Here is a 27,914-nt window from a genome sequence, read left to right on the forward strand (position 1 = left end):
CCTTATCATCCATGTGGCTAACCATTATAGTGGATATACATGTGAAAGTGGTTCATCTTATAGCAGTTGTAAAACTTTTCTCTGATAGAAACTCTTTTTCATTACTACTACAGCTCCCCCTTTGTCCGCTGGTTTTATCACAATATCTGTATTATTCTTCAATGAATTCAGTGCTTGCCTCTGTGAATTGTACAAATTAAAAAAAACGTTTTATTGCTCTTGTCTTCTAGGTAACGCTTTATCTGATTCACACAATCTTAAAAAGTATTAACAGCAGAGTTAATAGATGAGAGTAAAAGTGCTGGGCTGTCTCAATTCCTTATTCTGCGGCTGGTTTGAATTACCATATAAATTTCTAAGTGATGCATTCCTACCATATAACATCAAGTCAAGAATAACCTGAGATTATACAGTTCCTGTACTTGGTATAAATGTTAAGCCTTTATTAAGAACATATTGTTCATCTACAAACAAAAAATAACCAGATATATTATAAACAATGCAGTTAGTATTATTAGTCAGGTGGATAACCGCCTCTTCTTCACCTCTCTCTGGTTCATATGGCTCTGTCTCCACTCACCCTTCTTCGTGACTGGTACAGGCAATGATGGAAAAGTCCTCTTTCCCATCTCAGAAACATTTGGCCATGCTCCTCGCCTTGCCAATTCATTTTCCATGCTGGAAGCCAAAGATTGTCCTCCCATGGTGTCAGCAGTTGACTCATGTCCTGATTGAGTAATCAGTTTGGAAGTTAGTATATTGGTCTCTTCCCACAGGCAGAGTCACACATCCACCTTCGTGTCATCTCTACTGGTACTGCAGTTGGACGCTGAGTGGTGGATCTGACCTGTGTACTATTCTGCTCCTCCCTAGTAGTTATGCAAACATTACGACTGCTTACACAAGAATGAGCATGCCTACCCTGATATGTAGGTGTCTTCAGTAATTTTTTTTTGCTGGAGAAGTAAAAAGTTCAGCCTGGACTGATTTCTCTTTAGGCCACATAAAAATGTTGCCCTGTTTGAAATCATTAAAGTCTCTCATCAATTTCTTAGTTTTTGTTTGCTGCAATTTCATGTCTAAAGACATCTCTTCCGATTTATTCATATAGTAATCACCAACATATTCCAGCTCTAAGTCTTTTTGTAAAGTCTCAGTTTCTTTCACTAAAATATCCTCTTGTGGAGTCTAGCAGTAAATGCATATATGAGAAACTAGAAAAAGTTTGGGATAGTACTCACCCTGTGAAGGCATACACAGTACACAAAGGCCTCTGGGAACTATGTAAAACTGCAAACAAGCCTCCAAATGATGTATTTGCCACTGTAGCCACTTTAGTTTCATTAATGTGTTGTGCAAGGTATTTACTAAAATACTCCAAGAAATGTCCCTCAAGTATCATGCTGTCACAGCTAGTGGTCACTGCTGCCAACACCCAGGGTGACCAATAGAAATCAAGGCATAGAAGGTATGGCAGTAGCACACACACACACACACACACACACACACACACACACACACACACACACACACACACACACACAAAACCCCCACACACTATGAGTGCACATATGTAGCCTTGACTATGTGAATATGGGTGGAAACAGACAGGTAGTGTTAACGGTAATTTCCTCCACAGGTCTGCCAGGTAAGAAAAGGTGTAAAGAGGTGTAAATGAGCTGTAAGAAGGCTGTAATTATACACTGTGTGCAAACATACCACTTCCCAACCCAAGGCCATAGGTCAATATAAAGTGAGGTAATCCCTGGAGAGTAAAGATTATAGCAATGATCATTAAAGTTGTGAGCAATTAAAGCCTATACAGTTGTTAATTGACATATCTCTCTCTCCCACCCTATGTGCACCAATAATCTAAACACATAAACACATAAATTAATGGGTATGTTTTTCACCAAACCTACTGTTGGGACATGTGTCCTGTTGTTCTACAAATATTTAAACATTTTATTATTAATGTTCCCTGTTAAAATACTATCATTGGTGGTCTGTTGCTATCAATGTAACCTGCATGCCATTATAATGTCCACTGTGATTCCATATATGCATGTGTTCTGTTTGCTATGCAACTTTTTCAAATCTGTTGTTTTGGGTTAATGGAAACACACATTCATGCTGTTATAACAAATCCTGGAATGTGGTGTTCATGACTAATCAACATATGTTGTAAAACCGCAACATCATAGCATGTCTGGGAAGGCCAATCCCAGTGGATCCACCTGTCCCACCTCAACTGGCCATGGCACCAGGCCCCAGAATGTCTGGGACCCAACCAGGGGCTTCCTCGTCCGCTGGTCCTGCACCACCTTTAGGTGAAACCGCCTCAGGGGATGGGGCCCATCCCCTCTCTGGGAGCGGGCATGGACAGGACACCATCACCCATAGTCAGGTCCAGGGATAGGTGTGTAGCAAGCTTTGAAAGGAGTTTGGAGATCAGCTACACCAGCATGAGGGCCACGTGGTGCATCTTGAGGGTCAGCCTGCCCCTCCTGCTCAGCCTCCAGCACAGCTACCTTTGGGGCCATGAAGGTGCAGTGGTGACTGCTCATAAGTGGGGACCTCAGTCTTACTGTATCCATCTGGGGTCTTGTGTGCATCTGATTCCCAAACACCCTCCCCATCCAAGGTGTTTACTCCCCACATGTGTCATATACCACCCTGTCTTCTGTCTTCCTACCCAGCTTACCTTCCCAAATATATCTACTATCCTTCCCCAACATCCCACTCTCACCTTATTAAAAAAAAAAAAAGTAAGGCAATCTGTTCCAACAAAAAATGTCGCCCCATACATAGCTGTCCATTTTGCACATGTCCACTGGACACATATAATCTGGTCTAATTGGCTTAACAACACATTACTGGTGTCCTCACCTCTCTCTCAGGAGTTTGAGTGTCCAAATTAAACTCCAAATTCTGTACAAATGCACACTTGCTGCTGTTTCACAAATGGACAGCTATGGACCTTCCCTACAAATGTCCTGCACATCCCTAACTAGCTTTCATATTGTTTTTCCCTCTGCTTGCCCCCTTTTTCACCACTTTCCTATCACACTTTTTTCTTTTCTTTTAAAGGAATTAGTGCAGGGGTAAGTGGGAGTAAGCGGCAGTAAGCAGCAGTAAGTGAGTTTGCACGATGCTAAGAGATGCCTACATGGATTAAGCAGTTTCCCATTTAACTGTGTGTTGGCATTGCTTAGCATCATGCAAACCCATGCAAACCCGCTTACAACTACTTAAAACTGCCTTAATCACCCTGTCTCCATCAGCCACTGTTCTGCCCAGCAACAAAATAATCAGCCCTGCCAAGTCTTGGACCCAGGGCGTGTACACCGCAGCCAGAACAATGTACCACTACACCATGTGAGCTGTAAGAATAAATGCTGTTTTTTAAAATATATCATCCAGTACAGGTATAGAATAGTAAGAAACAAACACTGTGGAATCAGTCATGTTTAGTATATATAAATATACACATATAGATGTATATGGTAATAGATAAATATTAAAAAGTATATACATCATATATATGGAGCTATACATATAAAAGAAATATGTATGGAATATATAGATATACATTGTTATATAAACATATGTATAGATATCAAAAAAGGAATATACATATATCATCGCGGTCGAGTGATGCTTAAAGACATGCAGGTAGGTGCGTGCATGAATGGGTGTGCCTTCTTTGAAGGTTGGGTGTCAGGCTGGCACCTCGGCACCATAAAAATCCACTGTCAATTATTAGCGGATCAGAGTTCTGCTGTGGCAACCCCTAACCAGGAAAAGCAGAAAGACATTAGTTTAGTATAGACATATCTAAAAAAATGTATATATATATATATATATATATATATATATATATATATATATATATATATATATATATATATATATACATATATGTGTGTGTATGTATGAATGTATGTATGTATGTATATATGTGTGTGTATTTATATATTTTATATATATATATATATATATATATATATATATATATATATATATATATATATATATATATATATATATATATATATATATATTTGTTTATTTATTTATTATTTTTTTTACATTTGTTAACCGGCTAGTCTAGCTGGATATATGTCCATTTTCAGTAGAGACCCGGGGAGAAAAGCTCCACACATAAATCAATTACAAAGAGACATATTAATAAAAAGTTGAGTACAATAGGAATATGAATTTAATAACAAGAACAAAAAAATACCTAAGGTACTCCAAAAAAATATACTAGTTCAGTAGAAGCATCACAATTAAACAGCTAAAGATCAGCAAAATTGTTTTCGATAATCTGTTGGAGAGAGAGAAGTAAAACATGGATTAATGAAGAAATACAAGGGAGGAGAAGAGAGAGAAGCAAAGGTCAGTAAGGAGAAGAAGTAAGAAGATGGAAAAGAGGACAGGAGAGAGAAAAGGAGGAGTGGGTCAGAGCATAAGAGGAGAGCAACAGGGCGAGAAGAAGAAAGTATATGTATAGTTAATAAGTACAGTGTATAGTTATAGTAGAGTAGGGGAAATGAAGATGGTTAGTCAGGAGTCCTACAGGAACAAAGCCAGTGATTTTGGAAGTACAGTTTGATTTTTTGTTTGAAGAGTGGTAAGTAGGGGATTAGAGTGATATCAGTGGGTAGCTGATTCCATGTTCTACCTACAGTATTGGTGAACAGAGAGTCACCAGCTAAGTTATGGGATTTTACAGATTTGGTCATGAGTTTAGAAGAAGATCGTAGGGAGGTAAGATTATTATAAGGGGTTAAAAGTTGAGAAAGTAAAGGGGTGTTATCTGGTTGGTAAAGTGTCTTGTGGGCAATGGTAAGTTGTGAGATCATGAGGCAGTTTTGTAGCTCAAGCCAGCCTAGAAGTTTTAGGTTATGACAGTGATGTGTTCTAAAAGGGTTACCGGTGGCAAAGCGGGCAATGCTATTGTAACAGGTTGCTAGTTTATTTAGGTTAGCCTTCTTAAGGTTAGTGAAAATAGGTGAGGCGTAAAAGAGGGTAGATATCAGATGGGAGTGGGCAATAGTAGCTCTGGTAGAAGGTGTAAGAAATGGTTTAATACGGTATAACGATCCTATTTTTTTGTTAACTGTTTTGATGATGTTATTGATGTGTTGATCAAAAGTGAGATAGTTGTCGATGGTTATACCTAGCAGTTTAGTTGTTGTGTCAGGAGAGATGACAGTGGTATCATTAGACATGATGTCGAAATTTAATGGGGAGGCTCGAGTGGTAGGAGTGAAAAGGAGAAGTTTTGCTTTTTTAGCATTGAGGAGGAGGTACCGTCTAGTAAACCAAGTTTCCACAGTGTTGAAGGTAGTTTGAGTTAGAGAGAGTAGCTCTGAAGAGGTAGATGCTGAACAAATAATAGTGGAGTCGTCAGCATATTGGATGCAGGTAGCTTGAGGGATTACAGTGTTGAGATCGTTTATGTAAAGGGAGAAGAGAAGTGGGCCGAGAATGGAGCCCTGTGGGACTCCAATAGAAACAGGCAATAAGGAAGAGATATGATTCTCCCAAAGAACGGCTTGGTGTCTGTTGCTAAGATAAGAAGTAAACCATTTTATAGCCAGGTTATCAAATGAGAGGGATTCAAGGATGTTAATAAGGGAAGAGTGGTTTACCATGTCAAAAGCTTTAGAGAGGTCAATGAATAGAGCAGAGGTGAAAAGATTGGAGTTACGATAGTTGTTGATAGTGTCAACAAAGGAAAGGAGGGCAGTGGAGGTGCTATGGTGCGGTCTAAAGCCATGTTGACAGTTGGCTATTATGTTGTCTAAAGAGAGATACTGTACAAGTTGCTGATGGATACATTTCTCCATAATCTTAGCTAGAGGTGAGAGAAGAGCAATAGGTCTAAAGTTAGTGTAGTCAATAGAGTTACCACCTTTGTGTAGTGGGATGATATGAGAGACTTTCCATATATCTGGTATGGTTCCCTCTTGGATAGTCCTATTAATGAGTATAGATATAGGGTATGCTATCTGTTTAGCAGCCTTTTGAAGAAGAGAGAGGGAGTTTATCAGCAGAGGGTGCAGGGTTTCAGTTTGAGAATAAGCTTGTAGATGAAAGAGGTAGAGATAGGATGAAGAGTGAAGTTGTGGGGAATCAACAGGATTATTTGGAGGTAAAAGTTATTGGCGTTCAGTTGTCTAGCAAGAGATTGAATGGTTTCTATAAAAAGGAGTTAAAAGCGTTTGCAGTATGGTTAGGTGTATCTGGGTCATGCTATGGGGAGGGAGTTTTAGCTGTTCCAGGTGAAAGGAGTTTGTTGATTGAAGACCAGAATTGTTTGGGTTTATTTAAATGGGTTTGTTGAAGTTCACAGTAGTAGTTTCTTTTGTCAGAGATTATAGCTTTTTTTGTAAGATTTCTGAGTTGGCGAAAATGAAGAAAGTCAGAGCTGATTCTATGGTATCTCCATTTGGCCCAAATTTTATTTTTAGTATGAATTAATTGCTTTGTTTCCTTTGAGAGCCATGGGGCTATATTAGACTTCATTCTAATAGAGCTCAGGGCATGTTTGTCAAAATAGAAAGGAAGGTTGAGTTAAAGAAAGAAACTGCTTCATTAAGAGGAAGTGACATATATATATATATATATATATATATATATATATATATATATATATGTATAGAGAGAGAGATAGGGGTCTACTTTACATGATCGACATCTCAAATGTTCGACTTTCATATGGCCGAGACCGTATGATCGAACATTTGAAACATCGACCATGTAAAAAAAAAATACAACAAACAAAAGAAAAACTAAATGTGTCTAGCAGGGGAGAAAGCCCCCCTACACCCCTCCTACTTATATATGCCAACTCCGAGATCGCACTACATTGTGGAAAGGGGAAATCTTCCTGTTCCGCACTCTATGGAGATCTCCATTCAGACCGGTTGAATTTTTAAAAGCTCGATCATATGGTCTCGACCATATGAAAGCTGAGCTTTTAAAAGTTTGACTATTTGAAGGGGGCCCATATATATATATATATATATATATATATATATATATATATATATATATACTCATAACATCTAGTAGAGTCATACCCACACTATACCTCTACACTTCTTAGTGCAAGAATTCTGGACAAAGGCTGTCAAAATGTGGGTCAATGGGCCAAGACCACAGACATAATGTACGTACTGCAGTTATAAATGTAGAATGTTGCTAGAGTAACAGGGCTTGTGTTAGCATACATGTTCAGAAGGATGTGAGTTCTGAAACTGAAATGTATGTCATCATTTACTGACAGAAATCCTGACATCATCAGCGATTTACCACAGAAATGAAAATAATGATTCTGTGGAACAGACCAGAAAGATGACCAATAAATCTAGACAGTCTGAAACAATCTGGCCAGTAGACAGGTATGCTCAAGTGCTTAGTGCAACAAATCTGGACCAACCCTGACAAGGGGGGGGGGTGTAAAGCCATGAAACTAGGAAAATATCCCAAATACTGGAGTAGATAATATGACACAGTTGATGCAGTAACACTCTCCTGTCTGTTGAACCATATTTTGACTGGAATAGCCAAAGTCCAAAACTAAATTACTCCCCACTAGTTATTGACATAAATCTTCACATCATCCCACTGATGTGTCAGACATACACAGCATGTATGGGGGCCCAGCAACAGTACATCTAATAAATATCGGGACATAACATCACAATAGGGAAACTACACTGAGCTGCTAGGCATGTTACCAAGTTCTGTCTAAATTAATCGCAGACTGACACAACACTAACCCAATTTTGCTATGGGGGAATGGAATACACATGCAATTGCAAATATATCAGGCACTACAGGGATGTAATAGCACTGACCAACAGACACCAGCATGAAAGTGCATACCCCGAACCAATCTCACCACATTCAAAGTGGCATACTGGTAAGCCACAGGAACAGTAGAGCATATAGACTGTGTGAATAAAATCATCTGCATGTTTGTCACTCACACACTACCCCTGTATAAACTGACCCAATTCACAGTGTAGTCTGATGCTTGACTGTAGTATGGGACATGTCTCAGTGTGCCCCTACAAACATATACAGCTTATAGAGCACCAGAAGCTGGAGCAACATGTAAAGTCAGATAAAAAAGGACCCATGACACTTACATCTACCCCCCCTACACAGGCCAAATAACATATTCACAATACACTGCTGCACAATCCTGACAGTCTGTCAACAATTGCCAGAAATACTTAGTCCTAACAACTGTATAGATTTGCGCAGAATGTCCAGGCTTCATCTTCATATATAATGCCTTCTACATGTTAACATGTCTGGCAGTCTGATACATCACTGGGATGATATCTGGAATGAAGTCACTATATAATGATATACTATACCTATCCACCTCTTACAGCATGACATCTGGACAAAGCCTGACATGCTTGGGAGCAGAGGCTCAAACACAGGGGCATTATTGACATATTGCTGTCATAAACTGAGAAAGTTGCTGGTGTAACAGGGTTGTTGTAACATATCTGTTCTGAGGGATATGAAGTCAGAAACACACGTGGATGTTACCATTTCCTGACTGCAATCCTCAGAGTATGCTATTGAATTTCCAAGGCCAAAAAATGTGTGTGACACACCAAATATAAGAGTCCAAACTCTGGCCAGTCTGTGGATAGCCCTACAATTGAGAGTTATTTCAACCACATAACACTATTAGACTTAAATTCATGCAGAACAGCCATATCCAGACAAACCCTGTCAAACTAGTATTACTTCAACTGTATAACGGCAATACTTACATTTTGTTGCTATGTCTGGAACATTCTCCAACAATTTGTTGGGCTGTCTCCACAGTGTTTGTTGTAAGAGGTATTCCAAATCACACTCTGTGATACTGTTTGTCACACACCTCCATGAAGTACTCCTCCCAGGCAAAGAAAAGGGGCAATACCCACATGAAGTACTCCGTTACAGGAGTGTGTTTCCATGCTATTGGGTATGGGAATGACACCACAGCTCTTCCACATGCAATTGGCAAGTGGGAGACTCCAACTGGTGCACAGGCCATCAGCTGCTCATGAGCATTACCTACTAAAGGCAAGCTGCTGCTGCCTATACAAAACAAATGTATATCCTACATCTGTCTCAGAGAGAGAGAGAGAGAGAGAGAGAGAGAGAGAAAGAGACACACACACACAAAGAAACAGAAAGACAGACACACACACTGAGACTGATGGAGTACACCAACTGAACTGAAAACAAAAAAACACAGTTATGTCAAACAATTAAGCATGCAATGGAATGTAGTAGGGAGCATGTAAATGTGGAAAATAGGAAGTTCAAACAATATTATGTCTCAACAACACATGCTGTACAGATATATTGCTGAGCAGAACCTATGGCCACAGAAACTGTGTCTGTCTGCAGTGACATAGAACACAGCTCAGGGCCCTGAGTCACCCCAGGAAAGGATGGCTTAAATATCACCACTATTGGAGTGCGTGTTGCACAATACTGAGTGTGACACTGCTAGGCCACACCTAGTACAAATCATACCATCATTAACTCGGCTACATCCAACTCTGAGTTGCGCCTCTTTTTTCAGTGCCAATGTCTCCAACCCATATAACATAGCTGGTCTCACTACCCTCTTGGAGAGCTTCCCTATCACTCTTAATGGTACTTGTCTGTCACAAATCACACCTGACACTCTTCCCCACCACCCACATCCTGCCCGTACTCTCGTCTTCACCTCTCCCCCACACTCGCCATTACTCTGAACTGTTGTTCCCAAGTATTTACACCTATCTACTTTTGAAGACTGTACTCCCTGCATCCTCACCATTCCTCCATCCTCACTCCCATTCACATACATATATTCCATCTTAGTCCTGCTGACAAGCATTCCTCCCCTCTCTAGACCGTACCTCCACCTCTCCAGGGTCTCCTCAACCTGTTCCCTACTCTCACTATAGACCACAATGTCATCTACAAACAGAATAGACTAGGGGGACTCCTGTCTGATCATATCTGTCACCCTGTCCATCGCCACTGCAAATATGAAAGGGCTCATAGCTGATCCCTGATGTACTCCCACCTCCACCTTAAGCACACCTGTCACTCCCAATGCAGAACTCACCGCTTTCACACTAGTCTTATTCATATCCTGTAGCATTGTTACGGATTCCTCCGTCACTCCTGACCACCTCATTCAATACCACAACTCCTCTCTAGGCATCCTGTCATATGCCGTCTAAGTCTACAAAGACACAACACAGCTACTTCCAACCATTTCTGTATGTCCCCATCAACACCCTCAGAGCAAACATTGCATCTGTACTGCTCTTTCCTGGCATGAAACCATGCTGCTGATCAGTAATCCTTACCTGCCTTCTTAGCCTAGCTTCCACCACCCTTTACCATTACCTCATGCTGTGACTGATCAGTGTTATCCCTCTATATTTACTACAGCTCTGCACAGCACCCTTATTCTCATAAGCAGTACCCAAACACATTTTATCTACTCCTCATGCATCCTCTCACTTTCCAAGATTACAGTAAACAATCCGGTTAAAAAGAACACGTTTGTCCTAAACACCTCCATGCTTCCAAAGGTATGTCATCTGGACCAATAGCCTTTCTATTCTTAAACTTCTTCATAGCTATCCTTACTTCCCCCTTGATAATCTGTTGCACATCCTGATTCACCATACCCACATCATCCAACCTTCTCTCTCTCATTCTCTTCTTTCAACAGCCCATCAAAGTACTGTTTCCACCTGCTTGACACACTCTCCTCGCTTGTGAGTGCAGTTCTGCCATTATCCTTTATCAGCCTTATTTGCTGCACATCCTTCCTAACTACATGCCTCTGTCTAGCCAATTGGTACAGGTCCTATTCTCCATCCTTGGTGTCCAACCTTACATACAACTCTTCAGATGCCCCATCTTCAGCCTTTGCCACCACTTTCATTGCCATGCACCCCATCTCCCTATACACCTGTCTACTTTCTTCATCTGTCTGACAATCCCACTTTTCCTTGACCATCCTCTTTCTCTATATACTCCCCTGTATTTCCTCATGCCACCACCAGGTCTCCTTGTCCTCCTTCCCCCGTGCAGATGTCACTCCAAGCCCCACTCTACTCTTCTGCCTTACTAGCTCAGATGTTACTCTTCACCAACATGCCCATTGAAATCTGCTCCAATCACCACTCACTCACACTTGGGTACACTCATCACCACTTCATCCAACCACAACAAAGTATGTCTGTCTTATCCATCACACACACAATTAGTGGAGCATATGCACTAACAACTGTCAACATTACGCCATCAATTCCCAGCCTCCTAAACACCACTCTTCCCAACACTCTCATCACCTCCACAAACACTCTTGGCATAATGTTCCTTTAGGTTAACCCCTACACCATTTCCCCTCACATACACACCATGATAGAAATATATGTACCTGACTCCAATACACACAGCTGTGCATCTCTTCCATTTGGTCTCTGGCGCACACAGTATATCCACCTTTCCTCTGTCCAGCATATCAGCTAGCTTGCTCAACATACCAGTCATACTCACCACATTAACAGTTCCTATCCTCACTACCACACACCTTGTCTTTCACCTCTCTGCCTGCCATATGAGTGTCAGACATCCTCTAGGGTATGTCTGTGAATGCAAAGGCTACTGCACTATCAAATGACATATGTGTGTTACAGCAATATGAAGAAAGTGTCACTAATTGTGGCCCATAGCCCATTATGCATGTGCGCTGTCCTACAGATGTCCTGCCCTAACAGGCTGACATGACTGACTGAGCAGCAAGACTGTAATTACAGTGTGCCATACTTACATAGAACAAAAATGTTTAGCAGGTATTACCTGTGCATATGTGTGTATGGCTAGGTGTACCTGGCTGCCTCATAACAACTGACATGGTATGCAACACATCAGATGAATAAGTTGTACATGTTGTACATGTGTGTAACCTTAGTTTCTGTGCCTCCAACAGAGTTACACCTCTACAGCTACTGGTGGTGTCATTGCTCTGACACAGACATGGGTAGTATAATAAGCATGAGTACACAGACATGGGTAGTATAATAAGCATGAGTACACAGACATGGGTAGTATAATAAGCATGAGTACACAGACATGGGTAGTATAATAAGCATGAGTATTACATACATGGGTAGTATAATAAGCATGAGTACACAGACATGGGTAGTATAACAAGCATGAGTACTCAGACATGGGTAGTATAACAAGCATGAGTACACAGACATGGGTAGTATAATAAGCATGAGTACACAGACATGGGTAGTATAACAAGCATGAGTACACAGACATGGGTAGTATAACAAGCATGAGTACATAGACATGGGTAGTATAATAAGCATGAGTACACATACATGGGTAGTATAACAAGCATGAGTACACAGATCTGGGTAGTATAATAAGCATGAGTACACAGATATGGGTAGTATAATACGCATGAGTATCACGTTGAAATTGTAGAGGCAGCCAACTGTGTTCTGACTCTGTGTCCATGCCTACTACAAACATATATATGACCACCCACATAGCTGTATGGCCTCAGCAATACTGTACTTGTAAAACCTGTCTCTGCCAAAGTAGAGTAAACCCCTTTGCTGGACAGCAACAATGCACAAAGCACATAATGCAATGCCATATTAGTTATACAGGTCAAAGTAGAAGCAAGCACCAACTGGGAAGCATGTCAGCCTTTGTCTGAATGAGCATATTAGGTCACAGGTGGATTACTGTAAGGCTAACTATGAGTACAAATTGGACACATCCACTAAGGGCAATCACAAGGCCATCTTCACATATCTCTGCAGTCTCAGAGGCAACAACCCAACTCACCCTGTAATAGTGAACAGTCACAGCAGATGCACACATACCATAGCTACACCCAACCTGCTGCAGACAGGTTTAGGGCAAATATCACCCCCCTGTATCACTATCAGTATAGTGGATATGCACAGCAGATGCACCCCTCTCCTCATCATCATGGATCAGGTGAAATTGCCTAATCAAAGTTAACAAAAGCAAGTCCCCTTGAAGCCTGATAACATTCCTGTCTGCATCCTACATGAACCCAGGCATTTGTTTCTAGCTCCTTTACACACTGTATGCAAGCAAAGCCTGAGGACCATTGAAATCCCATCTGCAAGGAACACAGCAACTGTCATCCCTCTACACAAACGTGAATGATGAATGGTGGTTTATGCAATATACTGGCCCTCATTGGGAGGAACATAACACATCAGGACCAGGAGTACAATGCATGTTCATACCGTGCTGCCAGGTACAGGGGTATGATGTATTTGTAAGTGGTGGCTAATGATAGTCCATATTCATGTGCTGGCTCTGTAAAGAACTCTGGGCAGTGTCTGAAGTCATGTGATGTGTTTCCCTGTGTATGTCTTCCAGATGCCATGCAGCGGCAACTGCCATACACCTATGCAGAGACAGCAGCTATCACAGAAGCTGCAATCTTAAACTATGCCATCCTTTATGGCCATAGCCGGTAAAATCTGCAGGAGCAGACAGCCCTGTGGGATGAGATCATCTACAGAGTGAATGTGTTGGGCGACCATGGACATGCATACGATTAGATCAGACATAGAGCAATTGACCTGATACATCGTGCCTCACAGAGGGCTGCTGCTGTAGAGAGGGACTGTACTGCTACTGGTGGGGGGACAGCCACACAGGCCCCACCTATGGCAACAGAGGAGCTCCTTGCCAACCTTGGGGTAGCCCCCACACAAACTCAAACAAGGGAAACAGCAGTCGTGGAGGTGGGTGGCACCCAGGCAACAGGCGAGGACCATCCAAGTTAGGCTGAAGTGCACATCAATGTAATAAGGTAGCTGTCTTCTACAGAGTCTCTAGATGCATATGTCAGTGCAAAATGGATTAGTGGGTGGGGTGTAGTAATGCACACAAGTTCACATCTATGGTGAAGGACAGCAAATTGTGTAATATCATAGTGTGTACTGTATCTGTGAGAAACATAGCGTTCATCTTGTACCAATGCCTAATGTGAATCTGCTGACAATACCTCTCCATCACAACTACACAGGTCCCTCTAGTCTGCACATGGGACAGCAGTCTGAACCCAGTAAGTATGGGGTTTTCTTGTTGTGGCTCACCAGTAGCCCAGGCATGCTAACATTAATGCATGTGACCATGCATACAATTGTTACCCTCAACCATTTAGCAATATCTGCATGTTCACTTGTGGTGGTGTTTACTGCATTGCATCATGGTGGTCATGACAGGGGCTTAGTTGCAGGAGATGCCACATATCTGTAGCATACCTCACAACCTGTCAATGCAGGACATCTGGGCAAAGACAGAAAATGGGGGGACAAAGGCTCAAAACTAGGGTCATATTGCAGAGCTTAGTGGTATACAGTGCATATAAATGGTGTACACACCTGTTAGAATACCAGGTATGTGTGATATACCAAAATGAGAGCACAACAGACAAGTTCAAAATATTGCCAACCTTTCATGTGACCTATAACCTGTACAATTCAATTATAAAGCAAACAAATCTGTTAGGGGAACAATAATGACACATAACAATAGTGCAACAACCTAGATGCATATGTGTGCACAGGCTGAAGCTAGTACTGTGTTGAGGCAGCTTTTGATATAACTATATCAGTACATCTTATTGGGTTCACAATAGCCATCAATTACAGAGACTCTTTGATTAATAGCAACTAACGGTCAGCTGTCCTACCAGGATTATCCTAACATATACCTAGTTGCCTTCTACAGCAACAGCCATGGTTCACATAAGACTGACGAAGCTGATAAGGAGCCATATGCTTGAGATGTTTCAGCCTGGAGAAGGGTACCAAAACATTTCCACAGCATTGCACATCCCATGGAACACAGTGCAGAAAGTCATCAAAAGGTGGTTAAAATATGGGGCTACAGTGACATTGCAAAGGAGTGGACATCCCACCAATGTCTTTGAGAATACAAGACAAAAACTGGTCAGGAGCCCTACAGCAACAGTGAAGGGGTAGCAGGAATCTCTGGCAAGTACTTGGTGTGTACTACATGTCACAACAATCTTCCATGGTCTTTATATGTCTTGCCTATCGGGTATGGTTGGAAGATGTCAGAAGTTCCTCTGAACAATATCCAGGCCTGGTGAAAGTCTGAAAACAATACACCAGGCCTCCAAAAAGTAAGTGGGGAAATGAATTATGGTAATATGGGACCATGGTTGAACTCTTCGGCCACAATTCTGACAGGTGTGTTTGGTGAAATATCACCACTGCACATCACAACACCACCACCCGCATGGTGAAGCATGGTGATGGCAGTGTCCTGCTTTGGGATTGCTGTTTACAAGCTGGAAGTGGGGCTGTAGCCAAGTTAGAGGGGACTACAAACAGTCCTTGTGGCTTCAAAATGTTCTGGTGTCTGCCACATAACTGTGGATGGTGAGGAATTCCACCTTTTCACACAATAATGGCCCAAACCATACATCCATATCAACAAGAAGATGGCTTCATTAGAACAGATGCAATGTTCTTCACTGGCCAAGTCAGACCCCCACACCTACACCCAATAGGATATATGCAGGGTGACCTGAAGAGGGCAGTGCACAGGGCATGCCCTTGCAATCTGACATAGTTGGAGTTGTTTTGCAAGGGAGAGTGTGCAAACATTGGCAAGTCAAGATGTGCCATGCTGATAGACACCTTCCCAAGAGAACTGGATGCTGTGATTAAATCAAAAGGTGCTTTAACAGAGTATTACTTTAAGGGTGTGCACACTCATGCAATGAGCCTATTGTACCTATTTCAGTTACCAGATGTTACGGATGTGTATGTTCTTCACTTGGATTGCACAGGTTATATGTCATATGAAATGATGGCAATGTTATGACCTGATTTCTGAAGTCTCATGTGATATATCACGAAAACCTAGCATGTTAACATGTGTGTTTCAGGCTGTCACGGGGGCACAGGCACATAATGAATGTAATACCAGACATACATGCAGGGTCATGGATGAGCACGTCCCTGGTGTCTGTGGCAATATGAACTCACTGCAGCCATCTGTGAGCATACTGGGGTCATGGATAGATGGTGGGGGAAGGCCTTGGCACTCCTCAACCATGGAATATCTGTGCTTGACCATTTGGCGGACGCTCGCCAACAGCCATGTGGCTGTAGGGCAGCACCACAATCAGCTATGGGTCTACATGGCCATGTACCATCGCACTCCCATGCTGGCAGTACCACCAGCACTACTGAAGGGGGTGTGGTGTCCATGCCATGATGTAGCAGGCCATGGGCACATGATCCTGGCCAGTCCCATCAGGGATGTGGATCCAACAGGCAGCATTCAGCAGAAGGGAGTAGTACTGCATCTGGACTTAGCCCTGGTGGTGCCAGTGATACTCTCAGCAGGCCCAGTTCCTGTGTCCATGGTCAGTGATGGTGAACTGTATACCCTGCTATGTATGTCCTACAGCTGTCCAAAATACCCCTGTGTAGGGCACCCACATGGTGTGACTGTGTGCATGCAAACACACATCACCATCAGAAAAGTCACCTCCACACATGCACACACCACACCTGCACAGCCCATTTAATGAACACCCTCGCCAAACACACACACATAATGTCAACCGTATGGGACAGCCTAGGCTTTCAGCAAACCCACACAGCACCCTGTGCATATGATGATACCTGTGCCACATCCATGCCATCCATACCATTGATAAAGGGACATGCTTATATGGTCTGAGGCACAGGGTGACTTCTGTAGAGTGTAGCTATTTAATGCTGTGTAAGGTGCTGTCATCTGCCATTTGTAATGGGTACACACTGGAGTGTGTGTGTACCTTTTCAGCCATGATGCATTATTGGTGTTAATAACAATAAGCGAATGTGTTCTCACATGCTGTATTATGTTTGTGTTCCAGGTGTCTGTGTGTCAGCAGGATATAGCCCTGCAGACATCACTAAAGAGGGGTATGGCAGTATTGCAACACATCAGCCATGTCATTGTCAAGGTACAGCTATATCTGCACACATTTCTCAAGTCTTTGTAACAGTTTTTGCATGTGCCTTACAGATTATAGGGCTGAGAGGTTGTATCTCAGTCTATGGTGGTTGACATCAGCTCTAGTATATTGGACAATAATAAGTGTGGTGGATGGAACACACTTCAGATTGCTAACGCCCTCAACCCCAGAAAATATTGTGTCAACAAAACACACAGATAATACTGTTTACAGACACACACATGCATGCAGAGGATCACAGTTGCCAGTGCTGTGTTTGGAACCCCTACCCATCAAGTTGTGGTACTACACTATTATGCAGTTATCGCAGGTGGCACAGGACTACTAGTCTGATGAGTGTTATAAGGTACCTGTAAGGTGAATAACATCATGTGGCCTTATGGGGTATGGCAATGGTAGCTGTACTCGGTGTGAGAGTACTCATAATAGTGTTGCATATAAGTCTACACACTCACAACCACTGCAATACACTCCAGTGTGCACACACGTGCACACACACACACACACACACACACACACACACACACACACACACACACACACACACACACACATGCACACACACACTTTCAGGGCTTATAGGACTGAAGAGTGTCTACAGATACCACTACAGTTGATGTGAACAGTGACCTCATACAGTAGACCTAGGAATGTATACTGTGAGTACCATGGCATAAAATATTACACCATGCCTATCCAATAGATGTTCACCCACAAATACACACACACACACACACACACACACACACACACACACACACACACACACACACACACGATACTCTTCTATCACACACATTTTCCAGGACTGAGATTAGAACCCCTATCTATCTATTTATTGTTACTACATTGTTATGCATTTATCATACGCACCACGGAGGACATGGGGTGACACTTGTCCGAAGGTACTTCTAAGGCAAGGGACATCACCAGGCCTGGCAAATTATGACAGTGGGTGATGTACTGGGTGAGAGAGGCCACAAAATACAGTAACCTACATATATACACACTTACACACAATACTACACACACACACATTTGCCAGGACTCATATTAGAACCTCTAGCTATGTGGTTATTGGTATTACAGTATTATGCAGTTACTGCACACATCACAGAGCTTATAGGTTGTTGGCTGTCCCAAGGTACCTATATAGTGATTAACATCTACAGCACTTGTAAGGTATGGCAATGGTAGTTGTACTGGGTGAGACAGGCCACCTCCTACTTTCATGTACATGTTTACACACTCACAAACACTTTCATACACACTAATGCACGCACACACACATTTGACAGTACTGAGATCCATAGGTTCAAAGAGTCATAGGTGTGTATGTGGCAAATGGCCATGGAGGCTTTACAAGGCTAACCCATGGGAATACACTGGCATCATGCCACCTGACGATACTCCCTAGTTGTCTACTGAGTATAGTCACTGGAGTGATCCCCGGGGTGGGTATTCTATTCCCCATCCACTCCTCCTGATTTCTCTTGAAGAGGGCCAGTGATATGCTCGGCTTGACATGTATGTGGCATCTATCCTATAGTGTGGCCGTCTCTGGGTTGTGAACCTGTCCCTCCAGCATGTCCTGTTGATTGTGAGGATGGGGTTGAGGTATCTGGGGCATGTTGTGCAGACAGATTTGTTTCCATGGATATAGCATTCCTGACAGGGTTGGGTCAGACATGGCTGTGTATGTTAGGCAGAGATCTCACCTAAGTAGCCAATATGAGATAGAGATTCATTGCAGTTGTTGGAGTCTGTCCATATGGAGCAGGTGTGTAATACCTAAGATCCTCTTTGTGAGGTACATTTGCAGCCATTCCTGTTGTTGCTGGTGTCCAGTGGGATACATGGCAAATGGACCATAGTACACATTGATTGGCCTACTGTGGGGAATGTACAGGGAAACACTGTCCTTTTACTTCCTGGATTCAACATCCTGAGTCAGAAGAAGTAACATACGGAAGGACGTTTGGAAGATAGTGGCACTGGGGGGGGGGGGGTCAACAGAGAGCTCACTGTCAACCTGTGTTCCCAGTTCCATTCTACCAACATCAGTTTCAATGAACTACCATCAATGTATTACTTTATGGGAACCATAAAGTATCTTTACTTGAAAAAGCCTTGCATTGGTCAGGTGAAAGCGCTTGTATACTGTTTTACAATAAACTCATTTTAAGCTATCTCAAGTGTACCTGGACTGTTTGTTTCTTCAGTATACTGTTTTTTTGGTAAGCAGTTCCTACTATTTCTCTTGGTTTATGGGAACCATGTCATACCCAAAGGGGATGGCAGCACATCATCTAGCACTGAGCTTATGTCCAGGGTTCTGACAACAATCATAGGTCTCAGAGAGGCCTTTCTAAAGGATGTCAACCTCACATGGGGAGTAATAATACCACCCACCTTGTAGTCATCTGCAAACATTGCCAGCCAGGGCACCTTTGTATTGGGCTGGTCCTCAGAGGTGTGGATCCCAAACATGAGGGAAGCCAGGTCCACAACCTGTGGGACTCCACTTGTGATTGTTCAGCACTTTGACATGGAGTCCGCTGCTTTTACATTGTGGGTTCTATCTGTGAGCTGGTTTGCAAACCCCCTACTGATGTAGGGGTGGCTGCCTACCTGAGTGTGTTTATGTATGATTCCTGAGTGGGGAGTGATATCTAAGGATTGGATGGGCAGCCTATCTTGTTATCTATTCCATACTGTCACATAGATATTGTACATGATATAATGCTTATAGGGCTGCAGAGCTGTCTACCAGTCCCTCTACAGTGGATGACAACTGTGTGCCTTGTAACGTGGACACTGGGACATGTATTGGATGGACAGCAGCAAAAAGTGGCAAAACCCACCCCCCAGTGGATATGGTTCTCACACAAACACAACAACCCCCCAGAACAGGATACTGTTCACACACATGCACACAATTGCCCAGACTGAAATTATAACCCCCTACTTATGTATTTATCGCTACTACAGTGTTACGCATTTATCGCACATGCCACAGAGCTTATAGGGTGAAGGTTGTCCACAGGTACATCTAAGGTGAGGAACATCACAAGCCCTTGTAAAGTATGGCAATGAGTGATGTACTGGGTGAGACAGGCCACAAAATACTTTGAGCTACACATATACACAATTACACACACATATTTGCTAGAACTAGAATTAGGACTCCTAACTAATTAGTTATGTGTACTACAGTATTAGGCAGTTACCTCACATGCTACAGAGCTTATGAGGCTGAGGCCTGACAAAAGGGACTTCTAAGATGACTGATATCTGCAGGACTGCTAAAGTAGGGAAAGGAGAAGTGTACTGGGTTTGAATGGACCCAAAAGCTTTAACTTATAAACACACACACACACACACACACACACACACACACACACACACACACACACACACACACACACACACACACACACACACTTTTACATTTGGCAGAACTGAGATTAGATCTCCTACCTAACTAGTTATTTGTACATGCCACAGAGCTTATAGGGTTGTGGCCTGATGAAAGGTACTTCTATGGTGACAGACATCTTCAGGACTGCTAACGTAGGGCAATGGGAAGTGCACTGGCTGGGGAAAGCCTGTTCATTCCTAGATCCTACTGACATTTCTCTGAATGTATGAGCATGCTCAGTGTGACCTTCTATAGTAAATGTGGGATTCCATTCCAGAGATTGTTGTACTCCAGTCCGGTTTGTTTTGTGCTACAGCCATACCTCTCAACCTGTTGGTGCAGGATATCTGGAGATAGCCTATCAAAATGGGGAGAAAGTGGGCCATATGGTGATTGTGAGTATTTCTCTCAGTAATATATGGGTTGCTAGGGTTACAAGACTTGGTTTAGCAGAAATATGACATGTATGACATTTGACACTATCATGTATTGTTTCAGTACCTCATGACATACCTCCTCAGATCATCACAGTGATTTACCAGAGGAATACAGGACGGATGATGCACACACCAATATTATGGGCCAAATGCTATGCATTCTTGCACAATCCAGCCTGCTGAGAGGTGTGCCTATGAGCAATTGACTGCTGGAGCTGTGGAAAGGGTCCAGCACCTTGGTGATATATTACAATGGTGGAGTCTCTGTGCATTTCTGTTCTGGCCTGGTCTGATTTCCAGTCCACGGTTGGGTAATATAAGTCAGACAGGATCAGGGTGACAGGCAGACTCCAGATAGTTTTGTAGGGGATAAGATATGTTGGGGGTGTCTGGGGTCAGATATGTTTGCCTATAGCTACCAGCTCTTTGCATAGGGGTCTTCTCAAACGCTGACTGCACTTGGATGGTCTTGTTTGTGTTAGAATGTTTGACCAGCCTGGAGGTGTGTATGTGTCTCACATATATGTATGGCCCACCTCATTTTGATTGGATGGCCACATTTTGGGGTTAGGATGTTGCATAGGATGAGTGATCAGGGAAGGGTTTGTTACTTCCCATGGCTGTGGGTCAGGGTTCTTTGGGTGCAGACATGTCACCATCTTCCAGGGTTAGGACTGCCTGCAATGAGTGCATTCCCATGTTTAGACTCCTAGCCCTGCTTGTCGACTGTACAGACTATCACAGAATGTCCAGACTCATGACTCATATATCTGGTTGGTTACCCAAACGAGTGTGGTTTTCAAGGGAAAGTGTTTGGCAAGTCATTCAGGGTTGAAGTTAAATATTATTGACAGTTGACATTGCAGTTTTAGACTTCATGCCCATCAGACACTCCATGCTACTACAATCATTTCATCAACTTTCTATTTGTACCTTTTTCACCCCATTATTCATGGCTTTGTCCAGATTTCTGTCTCTTTGATGCTGGCAGTTTTTCTCCTAGCAGTTAGCAGCATGGCCTTTCTTTGCATTTTGTAGACTGTGCTATGCTGGTGTTATGGACCCCATGCTACTCTCTAACAGGGCACCGTGGGTGAGGCATGGGCATTTGCCAGAGGCCTGTAGATCAGGTGTGACAAATGCAGGACATCTGTAGCAATGATCACATGTTTCCAGGCTGCCGGCAGTGGAGATCCCTGGGATGGCACCAGTAAGTTGACTGTGGGTGTTACTGACAATTGCTTTCTGTTTGTGTTGAGCCATCACTCTAGTTGATGGCTGGATGCTATTTAAGACTAAGGACATGTTGTTGCATTTCTGTGGGACTATGGGGGAGGGTGCACATCTGTACACAATACAGATTTGCAGAGACTGTGCTGATATTTGCCTAACATTTTGGTCCCATTTAGCATAGTGGTGTGCCCTATCTGAGACTACAGGCATAACAGTATTTCATGGATGTCGCCATGTAGGGGCCTTTGTCAGACATTTCACCTGCTGGGTGAGGATGGGGGTAGGTATGGGATCCCCACTTTGACATCCATACATTTGACCTATGACCCCCAGTTATTTATCTCACCACATGTACTGCAGTGGTATTTGTCAACTAGGGTGGTACTGCATAGTGAGGGTAGGCCAGTACTGGAAATACAGTTCCTGCTGTCCCACAGAGTTGTCAGTTGTCTGCTGCTATCCCAGTAAGCCACCCCATTCCCTTGCATGCTTGAATCAATACCATAGATATGCTATCAAAACATTCTACTCCATTCATTTATTGTTAAGGAGACTGACTTACCTTGTGCCTGAGACTGTTGTGAGGATGGTGCTTGAGGGCTGACTATGTTGGATGCATGCAGTACACTGCCTATACATGGTAAGGTAAAGGTGGTCTGATGTTTGGCATCCATTTTACTGTGTGTGCGAGTCAGAGAGAGAGATCAGTCCCACGGGCCCTACAGTGTCAGTGTATGTGCTATGTGTTGCCTCTTTGCCAAAGATAGGGCATACTGGGCACACCTCCATCTGCCTACAGGAGTAGGCTCAGGATATTCCTCCTCCAAGTCCCTTTGTGCCTGTAGAGACCTTGACAATGGTGGGGGCTGTGCGACCCTTCCCTTTTTTGTTCCTGCTGCAGCGTTTACACAGGATCATATTGTGTAGCATGGCACATACCATGGACCTGTGTGCACATGCAGCTGGTGAGTAGTGCAAGGCTCCACCAAATATGTCAAGGCATCAGAACTGTGACTTGAGCATCCCAAACACATGCTCTATAATGATCCTGGTTTGTGCATGTGCCTCATCATGGCGTTCTTGTGTGGGTGTGTCTGCATTTCTGATGGGGTGCCATCAGCCACGGCTCTAGTGCATAGCCAGCACCCCCCACCAGCTGGCCATATGGGATGTCCCCACTGGCAAGGGCCTGGCACAGCTGTGATCAATGCTAGATGTAGGAGTCGTGATAGCTTCCATGGCTGCGAGCACACACATTCATGATAATGCCCTGGGCATTGCACATGACCTTGCAGTTAATGGAGTGGAACCCATTGTGGTTTAGGTAGACCCTACTCTGGTCACCAGGTGTTGCTTTGATGTGGCTGTGCATGCAATCTATAGCACCCAGTACCTCCGGGTATTCTGCTACATGGTGGAAGAGAGATGCATATTGCTAGACCTCTCCTCACGGGTTCTGGGGAAGTAAATGTACTCAGCAGCATGTGGCCGCATGGCATCCAGGAACCGGTGGAGTATCCTGGATGCAGATTCCTGTGAGACCCCCATGATATCCCCAGTTGGTCTTGGGAAAGTACCTTTAGCTAGTATTCTTCAGGCTACACATACCTTGGTATCCACTGCGATGGGTTCCCCTCTGTTGGTTCTGGGTTTGAGGTGAGGCTGGCACAGCTCAGCAAGTTGTTGAAGTATGTCCCTGTCCACCTTGTAGTGCTCTACTATCTCCAGATCATGTAGCCCCTGGTAGGTTACCCTGGGTCTGAACACTCTCCTCCTCAGTCTGAGTTGGTTGTCAGCATTATGCTCCTCACCACACTCAGTCTCTAGCACATACTGATAGATCAAAGCAATAGCAACCCCTAACATGTTTTTCTAGTTTTGTCAGTTTAAAATTCCCCCAAATGTGTACACCAGTGGTGTGAGAAAAAACAGACTGAAAGGTGTTTGCATAGTTTATAGTAGTGTGCTGGGTAGTTGGCTGATTCTGATACATTCCACCTGCCAGCTAGGGTAGTTGTCCTTGATTGCCTTCCTTCTGCTGTTTCTCCTTCCAATTTCCTCCCAGTTTAAGCCCTGATGCATGCCTCACATACCCGGTGCTCAAATGTAAACAGTTCTGCTATTTTCTGTGTTTTGTTTTTGTTTTAGGCCCAGTGTGTGCCGCGCACACCCGTTTATTTAAAGTAAACACTTTTGAACATAACTGGCCCACCCTGGATATGAACACACTCTTCTTTTCATGGAATAAGTCAATACAGCCTCAGACACACCCCTTTCCTTAGCTGTGCTTAGCTAAGAGCAAACACGGGCCACCAAGCTCCAATGTGCTTATAGCAAGCATGATACACCCCCTTTTCATGTCATCTAGCTGTCCTGTCTACATAGTGGTGCTCATACACCTACATGATTAGGTGCAGTCTGACACTTAGAAGAAATTTGTGATTCAGTATAAATCCCCTCATTTACATACACTACTGCCTTAATCCATAGTTAACACACTTAGACTGGGCCTTTCCCCTTAGCAACCACTATTCCTTGGTATTGTTTTCATTCTGCATACCATTGACTATAATGGAAAAATGCTGATTTCCATGAAAATTGCTTTTTCACATTTTTTTTTTCAATACGATCTCATTTGTGTGCTGCTGCCCTATGTCTAAACGGCCGAGATTTGCCAAAAAAAGATAAAAGTTTTATTTTATAAAATTTAAACTACTTATCATGCCAATAACCATGTATTTGGCCATTAGCATGCCTAACAGTTGTAATACATGCTTTATTTCGAGCTGTCATGCCTCCGTTTTGTAATTTGCAGAAATGCTTTCAGCTAGTAGCTGAACACATTTCTGCTTCTTACACTATTCCTCCACGGACACCAACCTGCTTCCTGAATCACTAATTCACTAATTCACCTCATTTGCATGGTTTTCACCAGCAAATGTAATTAGCATTATTCAGTGGTGTCCGTGCAGGAATAGTGCTGCCAAGCTCATGAACATCAGATCAGCTGTTTGCTGAATCACTCGGTAGCCATATTCCATGCAGCAGCAGCTACACTCTTCCTTCATGGACTAAAAGCCTTAATAAATCCCAGGGAATAATAAATAATGAACAAGAAAATAGTTAGTATATAAACACAGTAACATCAGAGTTCAAAATCACAGCAAATATTTAAAACAACATTCCAGGACAGTCTCAAATAAATAAAGAAAACATCTAAATTATACTTTACTATATTCCTGACTGAATCTAAGAGAATAACTATACCCTAGTTAATTTACTTACAGAGCAACAAGGCAGATGTGTTGAGTGCATCTTGATGATGTCAGGTGAAAGAGAAACACAAAATACTGTCTCTCACTAAGAAACTTCCCAAATTAATATCCCGAATATTACTGCTGGGATAGCTTGCAGAATGACACCATTTCTTGTCAGCTGACTCTATCCCAGGTAAAAAACAACCATTGGTGCAGCTGGTAGCATTTACCTGTGAAAATACATACACAAGAGCTTTTCCTCAAATCTTGGTACTTGCTGGAAGTCCTAAAACAGTAAAACACTTGCAGGTCAATGTAGCAAGTTCCCTAGATTTACACATTGTTTCTCCTTGCTGCCATAAAGTAATTTAATGTCAGCTATTTTTCTGAAGTTAACCTCTTGTGTTCCAGTTTCTATTGTTAAAATACACATATGCAAACAGTTACATTACTGTATGTACATTCCTGTCCCCTTCCAGCACGGCATCCATTTTTATACAGCACTTTGTAAAATATCTCTTCACCACACATGTCTGTACAAACCATCTTATATAACATACAGTTCTAACACATTTGTAACACAAGCATATAAATCATGTTGATATTCACAAATAGCTGGGCTGGCAGTATCTCCTTTTGTGACACCATGTACTCTACTGGCATAACATAATGATAATATATAATGGGCACACTGATCCATTCATAGACTTATGCCATGTACTGTACCAGCATAACATAATGATGATGTATGATGGGCACACTGACCCATTCATGGGCTTCTATTTATGTAATCAGTCTGAATACTATGACATTTAGAATGCTACATAATCATGACATTACAGTTGTTATTATTACACCTTTGTGTCTTTTGTTATAAAACATATAAATAAACTTTATGGGCTAGATCTGGTGACCATGAGAGTGTCACAACAAATGTACCATACTGTAATGTAAATTTGGGAAACATTATGCAAGTCCTGTTTAATAAGTTTTGATGTTGTTAATTACATATTATATAATCTCTTTGCAGTTAAGTCGGTGCACATCTGGCATTACAGTAATACAGAGTTGTTTCAAATGTCTGTCTGTAAGGCTGCTTGTGTTATGTGACACATGTCAAAACATACTGTGAAACAGTAGATGGGTTTGGCAATACAGAACAACTTGCCATGTGTATTGCATCCACATACATAGCAGTATTGTGCCAGAGATTTCCTTTCCAGGACCTTCATTATGTGTCAGTAATATTTATATTGCATTGTGTAATATCTAGTGTGTTATACTCTCTCTCTCTCTCTCTCTCTCTCTCTCTATATATATATATATATATATATATATATATGCATATGAATATTGTCATACTTTATAACAGGCCTGTCAAAGTAATACATTGCACAGTGTTGCACAATGTATATGATGTTCTCCTATGTAAAGAAAATGTATTGTAACTGGCATATGAATTTATGTGCATGCCTTATCATTGACTGGGTTTTATTTCAGACATGTTTTGATTATGACTGTCATGTACGTTACACAGCATGTTGGAATTTAGTATAGACTGGATATATGCCTGATATCACATAAGATGGTATACTTGGATAAAGTCAGACCATAATGTAGCATCACGTATGTAGCAGTTACAACATGTCGACAGTATAAGTTTTGTATGCTTTTTCATTTATTCATCGATTTTAAGTTGATGCCTATTATGTATGGAAAATGTTTTGTTCCTGTGTTTAAATCTAACAGACCATGTGACCTGTGCCAGTTCACCACTTGGAAAACAACAATGCACAGGATCACTGCCAACCAAGTGGGACTCCAAGGACTAAGATGGTGACCATGATGGGGATAGTGATGATGATGACTACAGACCAGGACCTGCACATGCCACATTCCTGCAGCTCAGCAGAGAAGACCTCCACCAACATACCAGGCAGATGCTTTTGGGACCAGATCCAGGATGCAGTGACAGATGTCTTCCAGATTCAGACATGGGACATGACTGGTAACTTCTTTCAAGAAATGATGCCAGCCATATGCTACTCTTTCTAGGAGATTGCTAGAGAGATCTTTTATGATGCTTGAATCCATCAGGATGTTGCATAAGGAATGTACAGTAAGTATTGCTTGCGTGATCCACTTTTGTGATACTGCCAGCATGATGTTTTCTATATTCAAATTTGTATGGCCTAGTCACAGTTGTGCAGACATCCTATACTGTTGTCATGCTTTTCTGTCATATGTCATACTGTGCACTGCACATATCAGGTCATATGTGGCTTTATCTTTCTGCTGCAGTATGACACACATTACCCACTGACACATGCGTTATCATTATTATTTACTTAATCAGCACATGCTGTCATTACTGCATACATTGCTCCAAAGAGGCAGAGGTACTACTCCTTCAATCTGTGTGTATGTGTGTATAGTCCTCTTTGTGAGGT

Source organism: Protopterus annectens, chromosome 9.part0 (genome assembly GCF_019279795.1).
Source record: "Protopterus annectens isolate FY-2018-M chromosome 9.part0, PAN1.0, whole genome shotgun sequence".
NCBI lineage: Eukaryota > Metazoa > Chordata > Ceratodontiformes > Protopteridae > Protopterus > Protopterus annectens.